Raw genomic sequence first — 17,855 nt, 5'->3', positions numbered from 1 at the left:
CTGGGACAAGGTCGGGGTCGTCATGGGCCGTGGCGAGTCTCGTTCGTACCAAGTCCGCCTCCCCAGTGGTCGTGTGTGGTGGCGAAACAGACGCCACCTCCGCCCAGTGCCATCCTCTAGTGACGAACCTTCCTCCCCGTCCCCTGTGTCCCCTTGCCCAGACCAGGAACGAAGGTCGTCAGTTGATCCTCCCATTGTCCCTCGCCGCTCCCCCCGACTCATGGAAAAAGAGTCCGTAGCCGCTCGAGATTGCACTACGAGCGTAAAGGGGGAGGGAGGTGTATAGATATGTACATACCAAGATATGTGAACACGCCTGACACCAGGACTCTTGTTACCATTCATTGTACCATTTATTCACATGTCTGTATTACTACATATTATTATAGCATGTCTGATGTCCATGCTTATGTCTAATGCCTATGTTCATTTACTATGTCCCGATGTACTATGTCTGTACCGCGCTAGTCGAGTAATTAGAAGACCTCATTTATTGTCCTAGGAATGTCTAGCAACTCCCCTTGCCTGGCTAGCTAATTTCCCTCAGATCGGCCTCGGCCTACCTACGGTCCGGGGTCCCTAGTAACCGCTCCTGTATCGGTTGGCTATCACGCCCAGCCTTGTACACTTATTGAATATACCTACTGCTCGTGCCCTGGAGTTTCAAGAACCTTGTCTAGGATTACATCCACCACACCACACCTATAACTCTTGAAAAGTTCCTCACTCCTAACCTTTCTTATGTCGTTTCCTCCCACACTAAGACACACTACAGGATTGGTACCCTCCCCTGACAAAACCCTGTCTAACCTCTCAGCTACATGCCCTATCCCAGCCCCAGGAAAACACACCCTAGTCCTACGTTTCCTATCTCTTGTTCAAAAAGTCCTATCTAAGAACCTCACCTGGCTGTCCCCAACTACCACGACCTTACCTCTGGGCCGGGTTTGTACAACTGCCCTTTCCTCTACCTGCACCACACTTTCCTGCCTCTTCTCTTCCTCGCCAGCTTCCTCCAGCACCTGGTAGGGGTTCCTACATTCCACACCCTGGTCAGCTTTCCTGAGCCTGACCCTACTGTAGTCCCCTTGGAGACAACCACTCTCCACGCCTGCTCCTCCTTCGCAGGTGTCCTGCTTGGCAGGACACCTACCTGAAGGAGTTCGGTCCTGAGGGCTTAATTTTCCCCCTTTAGAGTGTCAACCTCACTCCTCAACTGCCCCAGCTGCCTTAGTAGAGTGGCCAAGAGGTCGTCTTTCCCCACACTACTCTCCTCTTCCCCCAAGACACAACGATCCAAGGCGGCCATTTTCCTTGGTCACTACGGGAGAACTTGGGAGCACGTCCTTCTCCAAGCTGGGTCAGGTAGCAATTGTAGTAGTTGTGGGTCATCCCAGACAGGCTATGATTGATCTATGTGTGTAGTGAATAATTTCTTCATATTTTGATACCATTTCTCAGTGACTGATATTATTTTGTTGAATGCCCTTAAGGTATGTTCATGGTGGAGTTAATAATTTCATAATAATGTTGGTACTATTTCTCAGTGAATGATATTATCCTGTTGAATGCCCTTAAGGCCTGTTCATGTGTGTAGGTAACATGTCCTAATGTTTTGATACTATTTCTCAGTGACTGATATTGTCTTGTTGGGTGTAGTTAATATTCCTTAAATACTTTTGATACTATGTATTTCTAATGTTTATGTGTCGCTAAGGGATGTGAGATAACGAGGAACTTTTTTCAGATGAGCTCCTCATTCTGTTGTAAGTAGCACTGTTACCGTAGTAGTTTCTCATAAGGCATTTAATATTTCTATCTATTTTTGATATCATGTGTAACCTTTGTTTCCCAGTGTAGTGTTTTAAGCCAGGCTAAGAGGTGCGCAAATGTTGGTGTACCATTATTGATTGTGGTTGCAGTGTTGGAGGGAATAGAAGTGTCAAATTTTACAGTGCGTCTCATTCACCCCAATCACAGGTGCTATCCTTCCACGGGTCACGGAGAATATTTTTTAAATTAATTGTGTCTGTGCTGGTTCAGGTTTTTCTCAAAGGGGTGGTTCCACTGCATTACCATCCACTATAATAAAAAACCCCAAGTGAGAGATTTCTGATCCGTTATACACATATATATATATATATATATATATATATATATATATATATATATATATATATATATATATATATATATATATATATATATATATATATATATATATATATATATATATATATATATATATATATATATATATATATATGATATATATGCTGATAACCACAAGGAAAGAAGAAAACACGAAGTTCCCAAGCGCTTTCGTGTAATTCACATCTTCAGGGGTGAGTACAGACTAAAGAGAAGTACAAAACAAGGTGTATATATACAGAGGAGGGTGAGACCAGGCCCACAGTGGTCAGGTATTCGGTAATGACCCTACTAATCTTTAAATAGCACCGCAACGGTCGGTAGTCAGGTCAGAGGGCAAGGTGACCCAACCTTCTCACCTGGTTACAAATCTTCTTAATTACAAAATTGTCCAGTTTGTACATGCCATGACTCAAATTCATGTTGAATGCTTCGGTATGTTTAATGAGACTAGATTCTATGATGTTCCTACTGTCAATTGAATTACAAGGTAATATTGAGGAGGCATTATCCCAGCCAATGCGATGCTTGTTATCCCTCAATTGAACAAACAGAGCATTGAATTCCTGGCCTGTCCTAACACTATATTTATGTTGTTAAAGTCTAGTTACAAGATCTTTACCTGTCTGGCCTAAGTAAAACATATTACATTCCTTGCAAGGAACTTTATAAATGCAACCAATTGAGTTGTTGGGGGAGTTCTTGATTAACATTTGTTTAACAGTGCATGAGTTCTTAAATGCCACATTGACGTTCCAGGTTTTTAGTTGTAAAGGAATGTGTGAGAAATTTTTGTGGAATGGTAATATTAAGATATTCTTATGGTCATGGGTGGGCTTGGGATCAGTTCTATAAAAAAATTTCTCAGTAATGTTTAGGCATCGGGACCAGGTGACTTATTAGGCTTCAGTTTGTCTATTTGCTTATTAACATTGTTACTAGTCACTACTATCTCACTTAATTTGTTTTCTTCACTATCTCTGAATAGAGTCGGTGCCTCGGGTATCATGTTTAAATTTTCGGTGGTGAAAACTGTTGAAATATATTTATTTAGATTATTGCTCATTTCTCCATCGTTATCTGTTAGCTCGCCGGTATCTGAACGTATTGGTCCAATCTTATCTTGTGCTTTAGTTTGATACCTTTGGTAGAATCCTTTGGGGTTTGTTTTCGCCTCCCCTGCTACCTTCAGTTCATAGTTCCTCTTGGCTTTTCTTATCTCGGTCTTAACCCTACCGGCCAACACCTTATAATACTCCCGAAGGTAAAATTCGCCACGATTTATCCTTCTACCTATAGCCTTCCTTTGGCCAATAATGTTCTTTAAATAATTATTTATCCATTTAGGGTCATTGTTGTCTGATCTGAATTTTTTGTATGGTATGTTCTGCCTTTGTGCATTAAGTAACTTGTTATTCAAATTGTCGTGGAACTCAGCAATCTCAGATCTCGTTATCAGGTCGGTGTTATCTGTCAGGTTCACATCCAAGCGTGACACCCCCTCTCCCAGCTGCCTCTTTAAACTATCAAAGTTTGCCCTTCTGAAATCTGGGACTTTAATGGAATTCCCTTTACGTCTGACCTGAAAATCTAACTGGAATCTAATTTCTTTGTGATCGCTGTTTGCAAGTTCGTTCCCTACCTCGACACTGCTAATGAGGTTTTCTCTGTTCGACAGAACTAAATCGAGTATATTATTACCCCGGGTTGGGTTCGGTTATATGTTGACTTAGGAAACAGTCCTGGATCGTTTCGAGGAAATCCTCTGATGCTGAGTTACCGGTAAGGTCAGTCCGATCTATTTGGCCAAGGTTAAAATCGCCTACTATACAGACTTTGTTGTGTATGGAAGCCCTTCGCATTTCATCCCAGATAAGTCGCTCATTAACTCTATCAAGATTGGGAGGTCTATATATTACTCCTATGATTAATTTTTCCTTACCGTCGATTAATTCTATCCACATTGTTTCTGGTTTCCGCTCAGTTTTTATTTCCTTATTTATTTCGTACTTCAGATTATCCCTGACATAGATGGCTACTCCGCCTCCTTTCCTGGACGGCCTATCAGTATGGAACAATCTGTAATCCGCATTTGGTATTCGACCGGTAACTCACGTGAGTCTAGGTTGATCCATGTTTCAGTGAATGCTATTAAATCGATTTATTCGGTACATTCCAAGGCCCTAATATCATCTATTTTGTTTCTCATACTTCTACTGTTTGCGTAGTAGACATTTAGGTTAGTCGTGCTCTGAGTCCTCCCTTTGCTGCGTTTAGGTTTAAACTCCCTGTCTAATTTAGTTTTGTCATCATTCCTAACACTATTTCCCTATAATCTTTCACTTTGTTTACCCGCTCCCACTGCAGTCTCCTCCACCCCCGTGCCCATATGTTCCCCTAGCAGTTTAAAGACTTCGATATCGTTTGAACTGCCCCCTCTAGAGACCCAGCCAGGGTTGCTACCCCCTCCCGAGGCAGGTGCACCCCATCCCTAGCATAAAGGTCCCTTCTGCCGTAGAAGTTGTCCCAGTTGTCAATGAGTGGGACTGATATTGACTTGCAATATCCGTCAAGACGGCCATTGACACCAACTGCCCTTGACAACCATTCATTGCTAACTCTCCTTCTAGGCACGATACAGCATATGATAGGGATCCCTCCCTTAGTCCTAATACGATCTATAGCTGTCTTGAACTTATCAAGAAGCTCTTCACTCCTACACCGGCCAATATCATTGCCTCCTGCACTGAGGCAGATAATGGGTTTGTTCCTATTACCAGACAAGATATTGTCCATCCTGTCAACTATATCCCCCACCCCAGCCCCTGGCAAACACACCCTCATCATATTTTTATTTTTACCACAAAAGGCCCTGTCCAGGTACCTTACCTGTGAGTCACCAACAATTAAAGTTTTTATACCTTCCTTGTCAGCCCTGTCCCTGACTGTACTAACGTCCAATTCGTCTATCAAGGGACTAAACGAGTTGGTACACTTAGCTGTTGTTGTCGTTGTTGTCATATCCTTGGTGTGTTTCTTCACCACCAGTTTGGTCGTCCCTCTCCTCACAACCTTCCATTCCCCAGAGTTATCGTCATTCACCGGCTTTCCTTGTCTCGTTTCTTCTTTCATCCTTGCTATCTCTTATTTTAATTTAAACTTTTCTAACTCTAATTTCAGGTTTTTTTCCTTGGTATTCTGTAACTCGGCCCACAGGAGGGTGTAACCCCGTTCACCAGTAACACTAGCCATATCTGATAATTATCCCCGGGAGCAGAGCTAAGCAGCTGTGACCTTTCCCCTAGTGAGGTCATATATATATATATATATATATATATATATATATATATATATATATATATATATATATATATATATATATATATATATATATATATATTTATGCAAGTAAATGACTGTAGGTGCGCGTGATCCAGGTATATGCTGATAATCACAAGGAAAAAGAAAACACGAAGTTCCCAAGCGCTTTCGTGTAATTCACATCTTCAGGGGTGAGTACAGACTGAGTCTGTACTCAAGACATCTTCAGAGGCAACAGTAGCCTCTGAAGATGTCTTGAATAAAGACGGAAGCTATGGTGCTCCGTTGTTTCCCTTTTCCAGTGTGATTTTATTGAGACTTATCTTATCCACGTTTTCATTGTGGATCTACATGAAATATATATATATATATATATATATATATATATATATATATATATATATATATATATATATATATATATATATATATATATATATATATATATATATATATATATATAGTATATATAAACACCCTCGAAGATGTGAAATTACATTGCTTGGGAACTGCGTGTTTTTTTCTCGTAGTTATCAGCATATACCTGGATCACGCGCACCTAGTGATTTATTTGCATATATATATATATATATATATATATATATATATATATATATATATATATATATATATATATATATATATATATATATATATATATATATATATATATATATATATATACTGAAGTATTTTAATCCCGCTATTATTTTTCTCATTTACTGATACTTTAATTACTTTACTTATAATTTAAATCATTTACTGTAAATGGATGGGCAAGGTTATTGTTTGGAGTAATTTAATTTTTTTTTTTTTTTTGGCATTTATGGATAGTTTTCAGACATTACGGATTTGGCGGAACATTATCATAGTGACTCTGCACACTCAGAAAACACAGTCCTGTCTGACACAGTGCTAGCTACTTGCGCTGCGTTGACACTTAACCTCGGATAGATTTGCAAGGAACACAGGCGCATTCAAAGCGACACACTTTAATTGAGAGTTGTGAACAATTTATTGATCAATCATTTGACGATTTACACCGTATTAAACTAAGGTCAGATTTCATGTAGGACACCATACTTTATCACGGGCAAGTTCCCTCTCGTCCTACAAAGAAACACAGTGTGTCTGAGTTTCCTCCTTTACATCCCGCAACCATTAATCCTCCAGTTATATATCAGTTGTCTAACAACACACTAACCATGGCTAGTTCAGGCATGTCATCTAACAATTCTAACATTGTTCAACATGATAGATGTCCAGCGAAACCAACATACTATTACTGTTAGTGGTGTTACCTATCTGTACCATTGCTCTCTGCAACGGTGAATGTTTTGTCCAACTCTTCTACTACGAGGAAGATGGGCACCGAGTCCAAGCGAGTCCCAGACCCCACAGACTCATTTACCCAGCGTAATTAAAACAGCAAAAGTTGGATGGTAGTACCTGCAGTCTTAAGAGGTACTCTCCATTTTCAGAATGAGGAAATCACCAGCGCCACTGTTAAGTTACCTGACATGTACACTGGGACTGACGTAGTCTGTCTTACGGAAACGTGCAGAGTTAAAGGCCTATCATGCGAATCTACATTGAGTACGATTCGTCCTGGTGGTTTAACAGATGTCCTCGTTCTCAACAGAGCAGGCGCTCTCAGAATATTGAAAGAGGGATGTTACTTGTGTGATTTTCTAGTTTATCATAATAATGTTGCTCTACAGCCTACGCAATTCCCAATTGGTAGTGTTTCACATACGCTTACACAAACCAGACAGGAAAGGATAGAGCAAATAGCACAACATGTTAAGGTAATTGATCACCCTCAAGGCAAGATTAGACTCTTCTAGACTCTTAGAGTTTCTTGCCGACTACAGCAACATTGTAGTCTTACCAGGGGAACAACTCGGGCAAACAAATTTAACTTTACATCACATATCTTTAAAACTGAACACAAACCCGATTTACATACCAGCTTATAGACTACCACATAGCCAGCGAGCATTACTGCAAGATATGGTTCAAGATATGGTAGAGAATGAAGTTATCACACATTCAAAGTCTCCTTTCAATAGCCCACTGTTTTTAGTCCATAAGAAGGATGGAGGTTGGCGCCCAGTTATTGATTTTAGGCACGTCAATGAAAATACTATCCCGGATAGGTATCCAATGCTTGTCCTGAGTGATATTTTGCAATCTTTAGGTAAGGATAACGCTGTGTTTAGCAACCTTGATCTGCTTAGCGGATATTGGCAAATTTCTCTTGACGAGAAATCTCGTGAGATTACTGCTTTTAGCACTCCTTTGGGCCATTTTTAATTTTTACGGATGCCATTGGGTCTCCGAAATGCCCCACTGACTTTTCAAAGGATGATCAACACTTCGTTTGCTGGTTTAATAAGTACCACAGTATGTGCCTACTTAGATGATATCATCGTAGTCAGTAAGGATGTAGACAGTAATATTGCCAAACTCCAAGAAGTTTTCCAGAATTTTTCTACAGCAGGACTTAAAGTCAAACTTTTTATATGTGAATTTTGAAAATCCAGAATACAATTCCTTGGTCATGTAGTTGACGGTGACTGTATTCATACAGTTGAAGACAAAGTCGAAGCTGTTGCACAGTTCCCACGTCCTACAACTGTGGATAAAGTACTGTACAATTAGGGGGCAGGGAAAAAACACTTTTATTTGAGTTGCAGGCTGCACTTTTCAGGCATCGTTTGTATGGCTGTAACAAACACCTGTGCAAAATTTCATGCCATTTCATGCATACTTACCCTGCCGCATCGCGAACGACTTTGTGTCAACTTTTAGTGTATACCAAAAATTAGGTGTCATTTAATGTTTTCCAGGATAATGATAAATTTTACATGGGTGACATCGATTTAATTCACATGTTATTTTACAGGTACACCGTATAGAAAATCATTACAAGTTCATATTGAAATTCTTTTTTGTGCGGAACCTTGGCATCATTTTCCTAGACAATAATCTTTGCCTAATATATCCATCTCTCGATTCGTATCCCGTCACTTCAGTGCAAGCTTCAGTCATCACTTTTATGCCTCTCTCGACCGCCTGAGTGCTGTTTGGCCACTTGGGCACCACTAATGGTGTCTCAAGAATGTCATTAACCTGTAGATTTGACAGAGAAGCAATGTAAGGAGGCTCAGTCTTGAGTTCATTCCTCCAGTTAATCATGGAATGATAGTTTTTTGCTTGCCACTTTAGTTTCGGAGTCACCACCTTTCTCATGTTGACTACAGGAGGCACATCCTCATTCCCATCTCCATCTTTACCCTCCTCATCAGTATAGTTTAACAAATTCTCGTCAACAGCAGCATCAGAATCTTCCTCCTCCTCTTCAGATCTGCCAGTGCATTCTTCCTTTTGCTGATTCTCCTCTCTAATTTTTCTTATCATTGAGACAGCTTTTTCTCTAACAGTCATGTCCTCATCTGCACACATACCAAGAAGAAGTTGATCTGTGTGGGCGAAGTATGCATTTCTCTGGACAGCCTTCTTCACTATCGTCTCCTCCTCACTATTCAGGTGTTTCATATATAGCAGGGACTGGAATACGTTCCTTGAGCCGTGTGTTACGTAAGGGTGTATCTTGATGTAAAACCACATTGGAGCACTGAACTTTATTATTGTAATGACAATTCTTTTCAACTCATGGCTGGGTCTTGATGTTGCTACATACAGCCTGAGGATTCTACTCCATAAGGTGTTCCACCTTGACACACAGGGAGGACCTGGCTCAATAGCAGCCAAGTCATCTTCAACAACACCTGTGATAACTCCTTTACAAATCCTATACAGGTATTTCTGATCCCAGGACAGATCTTTCTCCACTTCATCATTAAACACAGGGAAATCAGGGAAACTGACTGGCTGGAAGGCGACAACTGGAAGCTCAGACAAAGACTCCTTGATCTGCTTTCCAATGGGACCACGCCAATGCTCAGGACCACTTGGTTTACCATCATAGTGATAAAAAACTGCGCGGAAAGGCAGCTCATTTCCGTGAAGTTGACATATGAAATAATGGAGCGGGTGACCAAGTAACATTTCAAGATGATGAATGACTCCATTTTCTGATCCTACATTTACATTGGTTCCATCACAACCAACACACACAATGGGCTGCTGGGTTAGATTTTTCTCCACCAGAAACTCGTGAATAGTTTTGGCAATTTGCTTTCCGTGTCCAGTCTTGGGAGTCACATGTGTGAGATATTCATTGCCAGGCTCAACCATGATGACATAATGATCTTTCACCATCATCCTCGAACTCCATTTCTCGGTCTTCTCATTCTTTATCATCACACGAGTGGCGGTCTTCTTACCATCAAAATAGAGTGACGTCAAATTATCTAAACTAGCCATCTCAATTTCTTGCCTCTTAAATCGGTATTTTTGTCTCGCATCCCGCAGCTTATGTGGTCCAATAACCTGACTCTTGTCATCCTTTGTGATAATGCCATAGTCAGTTAAGGTGGCAGTAGCAATGGCAGCTCCAGCATAATCACTAATCAAGTATCGGTCACAAGCGGCAGCCAGTGTAGGGAGTCTTCCCCTTACATGCAGGACAAACACATCAGTATTGACGAGAGGAATATCTCTTGAATCATCTGAATTATCAATATAGACATAGCACCATACTCATCTGCAACAAGACAACTTTAATGAAATAAGAGATATGAACAAAAAGTTGATAAACACTGAACAGAACATTGCACCGCCACAGCGGCTGTTTGGCTAGTACTGTAGGTAAATTTAAAAATTTCAGTAGAAAATGCGGCAGACTAAACCTCGACATATCAGCTTCAAATTTGGCATGGAGTCTTAGATATGTATAAGGAACAATGCCTGAAGAGTGCAGCTTTGAGCAAAATTTCACTGCCCCCTACATATATATATATATATATATATATATATATATATATATATATATATATATATATATATATATATATATATATATATATATATATATATATATATATATATATATATATATATATATACATATATATATATATATATATATATATATATATATATATATATATATATATATATATATATATATATATATATATATATATATATATATATATATATATATATATATATATATATATATATATATATACATATACCTTTACCTTTAAGTCTCTTTCTAACTTCATAATATTAGATCAGTTTTTGTCTTCTCTTCCTCCAGACTTGAGAATTTTCATCAAAAAACACCAACCAGCGACGCTTGGAGAAGCTGTTCGTCTTGCCGACAACTGGGCGTCTGCTCGCAACGCCTACCCCAAGTCTTCCCCTCTTATAGTGAAGATTGCGAAGCCTCCGTCCTCCGAGGAACCATCCCCAGGAGTACACAGGAGTAGTTCACCAGCCGTGCGGTGTCACAGCTGCGGAGAAGAAGGGCACATTCGTTCTCGCTGTCCCAGGAATCCCCTCGCCTTCAAGACTGCTGACACTCATCAACCCAGCAACAAGGTCGGATTCTGTTTGGAAGACAGGAGCTGCCCCCGTTATTGTGTCAGCGGAACAATAAATGGGTCTTGGGCATCTACTATCATCAGGGACACTGGTTGCTCGTGCATTATTGTCTCTGAGGAGCCCTGCCTGACGCTGACATCTCCAGCTGCTCGAAGGTCGCCCATTATTTAGGTCGTGTTGACCAGTTCCCTGTTGTTAGGTGCTACCTGCGTTGCCCCTATTTCACTGGTTGGTCTAATGTGTTAAGAGCTCCCATTAAATTTGCTAGTGTCCTCATTGGTAATGTTCCCGGTGTTCGTGACCCTAACGACCAGGAACTTTTAAAACTCTCCTCGTTACCAGCACCAGTTTCCTCGCCACCAGCACCAGTCTCCTCGCCACCAGCCCCGGTCCCCACGCCACCTGACGACGACTCGCCACCTGCCGACGTCTCCTCGCCACCCTCACACGCCACCACACCTCCAGCAAGGGTCCAAGCTGTGGAGATAAGGTCGGCGAAGGTGAAACGACCGCATCCCCTGATTCTTCTGAATTTGTTGCCACTGACTGTGACTCCCGGGGAGGTCGCCAAGCTTCAAGACTCGTGTGCCACTCTGAAGCGGGTAAGGGAGAAGGTGACTTCCGGGGAGGAGGATCAGGTGAGAGATGGGTCGGTTTATAAGTTTGTTTCTATTAATGGGGTGTTACACAGGTCTTGTGTGTCATCCAAGCAACCAGCCAAAGTAGGTCGGTTTTTACTTGTTGTCCCTGCTGTTTGTCGTAGTAACATTCTCTCTGTAGCTCACAAGAGCCCTCTAGTAAGTCACTGTTCTCGTAGGAAAACTTATAGGAAGGTTGCTGATCAGTTTTACTGGCCAGGTATGGGAGCGGATATGAGAGCTTTTTGTAGTTGTGATCAGTGCCCTCGTATGTCCGCCAAGGGTAGAGTCCGTTCTGTTTCACTTAAACCCTTACCCATCATTGCAGAACCATCTTCTCGGGTAGCCATAGATTTTGTTGGACCGTTCTCACCCCCTTCCTCTAAGACGCCTAAATTACACCAAGCTAATTTGTTAAGGCAATATAAAAGACCCACATTGCCTGTGTCCTTGACGACGTTCCCAAGCTGGAGTTAGTCGAGGCACTACCCTGCTAGAGTGCCTGTGAAGTTCGGGCGCCCGACTCCGATGATCTCGGTTGCCAGTTGCTGCCAACACCTGACGAGATAGAAGAATCCTCTACGACTGGAAATAGGCCCAAACTTAAACCCGGACTGAAGTGGATCCCACGTGCAGTTCCCCTATACGGCCTTATTGCTTTACATCGTTACCGCCTATTCTTTTTTTGTGACCCTTCTTATTTTGATATGTATTTACATTTGTTGTAAGATGATTGTGCTTGTGTACTAATCTAAGTTTTACTCTCTACCTTACAGTAAATTTTTTGTTGGGGAGCTGTGCATGGCGAAACGATCTTCCTGCTCGTTACCGCTGCTAACTCTCTCGTTTGCTGGTGGACCAACACTTGGGGGGCTGGCAGAGGAGAACGGCAGCGACTACCTGTGCTCACCGGTGATTCATCCCAGCCGGGCCATACAGTCACTATCTAACTACCCGCTGTTCGTCAAATTCTGGCTGTGATCTCATCAAAGGTCCTGACCTGCGGGCTGTTTTCCAGACCTTCACCTACTGACCGTCAATTTTCTGATATCAACCACTACCGCAGCTGCCACGACGCCAGCCCTTCCACCATCTGTGTGCCGGTGTTTGTCTGCTCGAGGAGGAAGCCTGTTCCGGACCACTCTCAAGTTACCGCCGGGAAAACATTCGTTCATTGTTTGATCCATTAATTGCTGACTCTTGTTTTATTGTTTGATTCTATCAGTCGTTGACTTCCATTAATTGTTTGACTTCATTAACTGTTGACTGCATTAATTGTTTGATTCCCGTAATTGTTATTTGATATTTTGTTGAGTGGTGTCAGAGCTTTGTTATATTTTTATAGTAAAGAGATGTCAATCTCAAACGGTTGTTTGTTATTCCTCAGAAAACCATGGTCCTTGAATTTCCTTTATTAAGATCCTGATTGGTCTGGTAAGGGATTTCTATCCCTATGTCATCAGGCCTTTACATGGGTTAATGAGACAAAATACCTGGGTGTGTATGTAACTCGCACACGTTGTCAGATCCCTGAATTCCGCTATCTTCGAAACATATGCTTTCGGCGTCTCGCTCCCCTCTCTACAATGTGCAGGGGTTCCCTTGGTGCCACCATCCCTGTACTTCTCACCATGTACAAGTCCTTTGTCCGTTACTGTGTCGAATACGCCGCCCCTGCCCTCGTCAACATTAGTCGGACTGCTATCAACCGTCTCGAGGTTATCCAGAGGAAAGCTGCTCGTATCATCCTTGGGGCCCTGGTGGACACGCTCTACTTCTCTTATATACCGAGCTTAGTCTTTCCCCTTAATAGGATCGTGTCCAGGAGTTTTACTAAAACTGCCGTTTCCATTCAACGGGATCCTCAGGGCAACTATGTCAAGCCAACTTGAATCCTGCTGTCCAGGCCGACCTCCATCTAGAAGACAGTGGCGAGGTCACTCATCCAGCCCTTCAGGAACACGACCTCCTGACTGATATTGCTGTCACCCCTGCTGTTGGTTCGTCTCCTTCTCCATGCCTGGATTTTCAACCTGAGGTGATTGCCCTCGGTGGACCGCTCCCGAAATCCCACGTGAACCCTGTTATTCTCTGCAAATACCACCTCTTCAGGATCGCCCACTGGTCCCCAGGTAGGGTCGTCCTCTACACAGATGGCTCTGTTGACCCCGCTACAGGTACGGCCGGGGCTGGTGTCTACATCTCTCGTCCTGATGCCCCTGAGCCTAACAAACTGTCTCTCAGAGTTTCTGACAGGGCATCCTCCACCAGGCGGAACTAATAGCCCTCCTTGCTGCCCTTCTCCCTGAGGAAGAAGCAGATGATTTCTGCCCCCTTTGTCTGCTGCAATTCCAGGTCTGCTCTCGACGGGATCGCATTTGGATCAGGGGAAAATAAGGACCTCATCCTCCGAATACGAGGGTTAACATCCACACTTCAGAATGCAGGCCGTCCTGTGACATTCCTATGAATACCCAGTCATGTCGGTATCTTGGGGAATGAGGCAGCAGATTGCTTTGCCAAGACTAGCCGTAACAAGGCCACACCTGACTACGTTGTTCCTGTAACACTTTTACAGCTAAGGACCCAAATTAGACGTAAACAGAGAGAAGCAGCTGTGTGATGGTGGTGGTGGTGGTGACTGTAGCTGTGTGATGGTGGTGACTGTAGCTGTGTGATGGTGGTGGTGGTGACTGTAGCTGTGTGATGGTGTGGTGGTGGTGACTGTAGCTGTGTGATGGTTGTGGTGGTGGTAACTGTAGCTGTGTGATGGTGGTGGTGGTGACTGTAGCTGTGTGATGGTGGTGACTGTAGCTGTGTGATGGTGGTGGTGGTGACTGTAGCTGTGTGATGGTGGTGACTGTGTGTGTGTGATGATGGTGGTGGTAACTGTGGCTGTGTGATGGTGGTAACTGTAGCTGTGTGATGGTGGTGACTGTGGATGTGTGATGGTGGTGGTGGTGATAACTGTAGCTGTGTGATGGTTGTGGTGGTGACTGTGGCTGTGTGATGGTGGTGGTGGTAACTGTAGCTGATGGTGGTGGTGGTAACTGTGTGTGTGATGGTGGTAACTGTAGCTGTGTGATGGTGGTGACTGTGGCTGTGTGATGGTGGTGGTGGTGATAACTGTGGCTGTGTGATGGTGGTGGTGGTAACTGTAGCTGTGTGGTGGGGTGTGACTGTGGCTGTGTGATGGTGGTGGTGACTGTAGCTATGTGAGGGGTGGTGGTGACTGGCTCTGTGATGGTGGTGGTGGTGACTGTAGCTGTGTGATGGTGGTGGTGACTGTAGCTATGTGATGGTGGTGGTGACTGTAGCGCTGTGTGGTGGTGGTGGGCTGTGGCTGTGTGATGGTGGTGGTGACTGTGGCTATGTGAGGGGACTTAGCTGTGTGGTGGTGGTGACTGTGGCTGTGTGATGGTGGTGGTGACTGTGGCTATGTGAGGGTGGTGGTGACTGTAGCTGTGTGATGGTGGTGGTGGTGACTGTGGCTGTGTGCTGGTGGTGACTGTAGCTGTGTGATGGTGGGTGATGGTGGTGACTGTGGCTGTGTGATAGTGGTGGTGGTGGTGACTGTGGCTGTGTGATGGTGGTGGTAACTGTGGCTGTATTGTGGTGGTGACTGTAGCTGTGTGATGGTGGTGATGGTGGTGACTGTAGCTGTGTGATGGTGGTGGTGGTGACTGTGGCTGTGTGATGGTGGTGATGGTGGTGACTGTGGCTGTGTGATGGTGGTGGTGACTGTGGCTATGTGAGGGTGGTGGTGACTGTGGCTGTGTGATGGTGGTGGTGGTGACTGTGGCTGTGTGCTGGTGGTGACTGTGGCTGTGTGATGGTGGTGGATGGTGACTGTGGCTGTGTGAGGTGGTGATGGTGGTGACTGTGGCTGTGTGATGGTGGTGGTAACTGTGGCTGTGTTGTGGTGGTGACTGTAGCTGTGTGATGGTGGTGATGGTGGTGACTGTGGCTGTGTGATGTGGTGGTGGTGACTGTGGCTGTGTGATGGTGGTGATGGGTGGTGACTGGCTGTGTGATGTTGGTGGTGGTAATTGTGGCTGTGTGATGGTGGTGACTGTGGCTGTGTGATGTGGTGGTGATGGTGGTGACTGTGGCTGTGTGATGGTGGTGGTGGTAACTGTGGCTGTGTGATGGTGGTGATGGTGGTGACTGTGGCTGTGTGATGGTGGTGGTGGTAACTGTGCTGTGTGGTGGTGACTGTGGCTGTGTGATGGTGGTGACTGGCTGTGTGATGGTGGTGGTAACTGTGGCTGTGTGATGGTGGTGGTGGTGACTGGCTGTGTGATGGTGGTGGTGGCTGTGGCTGTGTGATGGTGGTGGTGGTAACTGTGGCTGTGTGATGGCGGTGGTAACTGTGGCTGTGTGTGAGTGGTGGTGGTAACTGTAGCTGTGTGATAGTGGTGGTGGTAACTGTGGCTGTGGATGTCAGTGGTAACTGTGGCTGTGTGATGGTGGTGACTGTAGCTGTGTGATGGTGGTGACTGTGGCTGTGTGATGGTGGTGTGGTGGTAACTGTAGCTTGTGATGGTGGTGGTGTGTATGGCTGTGTGGTGGTGGTGACTGTAGATGTGTGATGGTGGTGGTGGTGATAACTGTGGCTGTGTGATGGTGGTGGTGGTGACTGTGGCTGTGTGATGGTGGTGGTGGTGACTGTGGCTGTGTGATGGTGGTGGTGGTAACTGTGGCTGTGTGATGGTGGTGACTGTGGCTGTGTGATGGGTGGTGACTGTGGCTGTGTGATGGTGGTGGTGATGGTCTTTTGGCTGTGTGATGGTGGTGGTGGTAACTGTAGCTGTGTGGTGGTGGTGACTGTAGCTGTGGTGGTGGTGGTGACTGTAGCTATGTGGGGTGGTGGTGACTGTGGCTGTGTGATGGTGGTGGTGGTGACTGTGGCTGTGTGATGGTGGTGTGACTGTAGCTATGTGAGGGTGGTGGTGACTGTGGCTTGTGGTGGTGGTGGTGACTGTAGCTGTGTGATGGTTGGTGACTGTGGCTGTGTGGTGGTGGTGACTGTGGCTGTGTGATGGTGGTGGTGACTGTGGCTATGTGGGGTGGTGGTGACTGTGGCTGTGTGATGGTGGTGGTGGTGACTGTGGCTGTGTGCTGGTGGTGACTGTGGCTGTGTGATGGTGGTGGTGGTGGTGACTGTGGCTGTGTGATGGTGGTGCTGGCTTATTGTGGTGGTGACTGTAGCTGTGATGGTGGTGATGGTGGTGACTGTGGCTGTGTGATAGTGGTGGTGGTGACTGTGGCTGTGTGATGGTGGTGATGTGGTGACTGTGGCTGTGTGATGGTGGTGGTGACTGTAGCTATGTGGGGTGGTGGTGACTGTGGCTGTGTGATGGTGGTGGTGGTGACTGTGGCTGTGTGCTGGTGGTGACTGTAGCTGTGTGATGGTGGTGATGGATGGTGACTGTAGCTGTGTGAGAGTGGTGATGGTGGTGACTGTAGCTGTGTGATGGTGGTGGTAACTGTAGCTGTATTGTGGTGGTGACTGTAGCTGTGTGATGGTGGTGATGGTGGTGACTGGACTGTGTGATAGTGGTGGTGGTGACTGTAGCTGTGTGATGTGGTGGTGAGTGGTGGTGTACTATGATGGTGGTGACTGTAGCTGTGTGATGGTGGTGATGGTGGTAACTGTAGCTGTGTGTGTGATGGTGGTGGTGGTAACTGTGGCTGTGTGATGGTGGTGATGGTGTGACTGTAGCTGTGTGATGGTGGGTGGTGGTAACTGTGGCTGTGTGATGGTGGTGACTGTGGCTGTGTGATGGTGGTGGCTGTAGCTGTGTGTGATGGTGGTGGTAACTGTAGCTGTGTGTGATGGTGGTGGTGGTGACTGTGGCTGTGTGATGGTGGTGGTAACTGTGGTGTTGATAGTGGTGGTGGTAACTGTGGCTGTGTGATGGTGGTGGTAACTGTGGCTGTGTGATGGTGGTGGTGGTAACTGTAGCTGTGTGATGAGTGGTGAGTGGTAACTGTGGCTGTGTGATGTGGAGTGGTAACTGTGGCTGTGTGATGGTGGTGGTGGTAGCTGTGGCTGTGTGATGGTGGTGGTGGTAACTGTGGCTGTGTGATGGTGGTGGTGATAGCTGTGTGATGGTGGTGGTGGCAATGTGGCTGTTGATGGTGGTGGTGGTGGCTGTGGCTGTGTGATGGTGGTGGTGGTGACTGTGGCTGTGTGATGGTGGTGGTATGTGGCTGTGTGAT

Source organism: Homarus americanus, unplaced genomic scaffold (assembly GCF_018991925.1).
Source record: "Homarus americanus isolate GMGI-L3 unplaced genomic scaffold, GMGI_Hamer_2.0 scaffold367, whole genome shotgun sequence".
NCBI lineage: Eukaryota > Metazoa > Arthropoda > Malacostraca > Decapoda > Nephropidae > Homarus > Homarus americanus.
The sequence above is the reverse complement of the archived record's forward strand: the minus strand, read 5'-3'. Positions refer to the sequence as shown.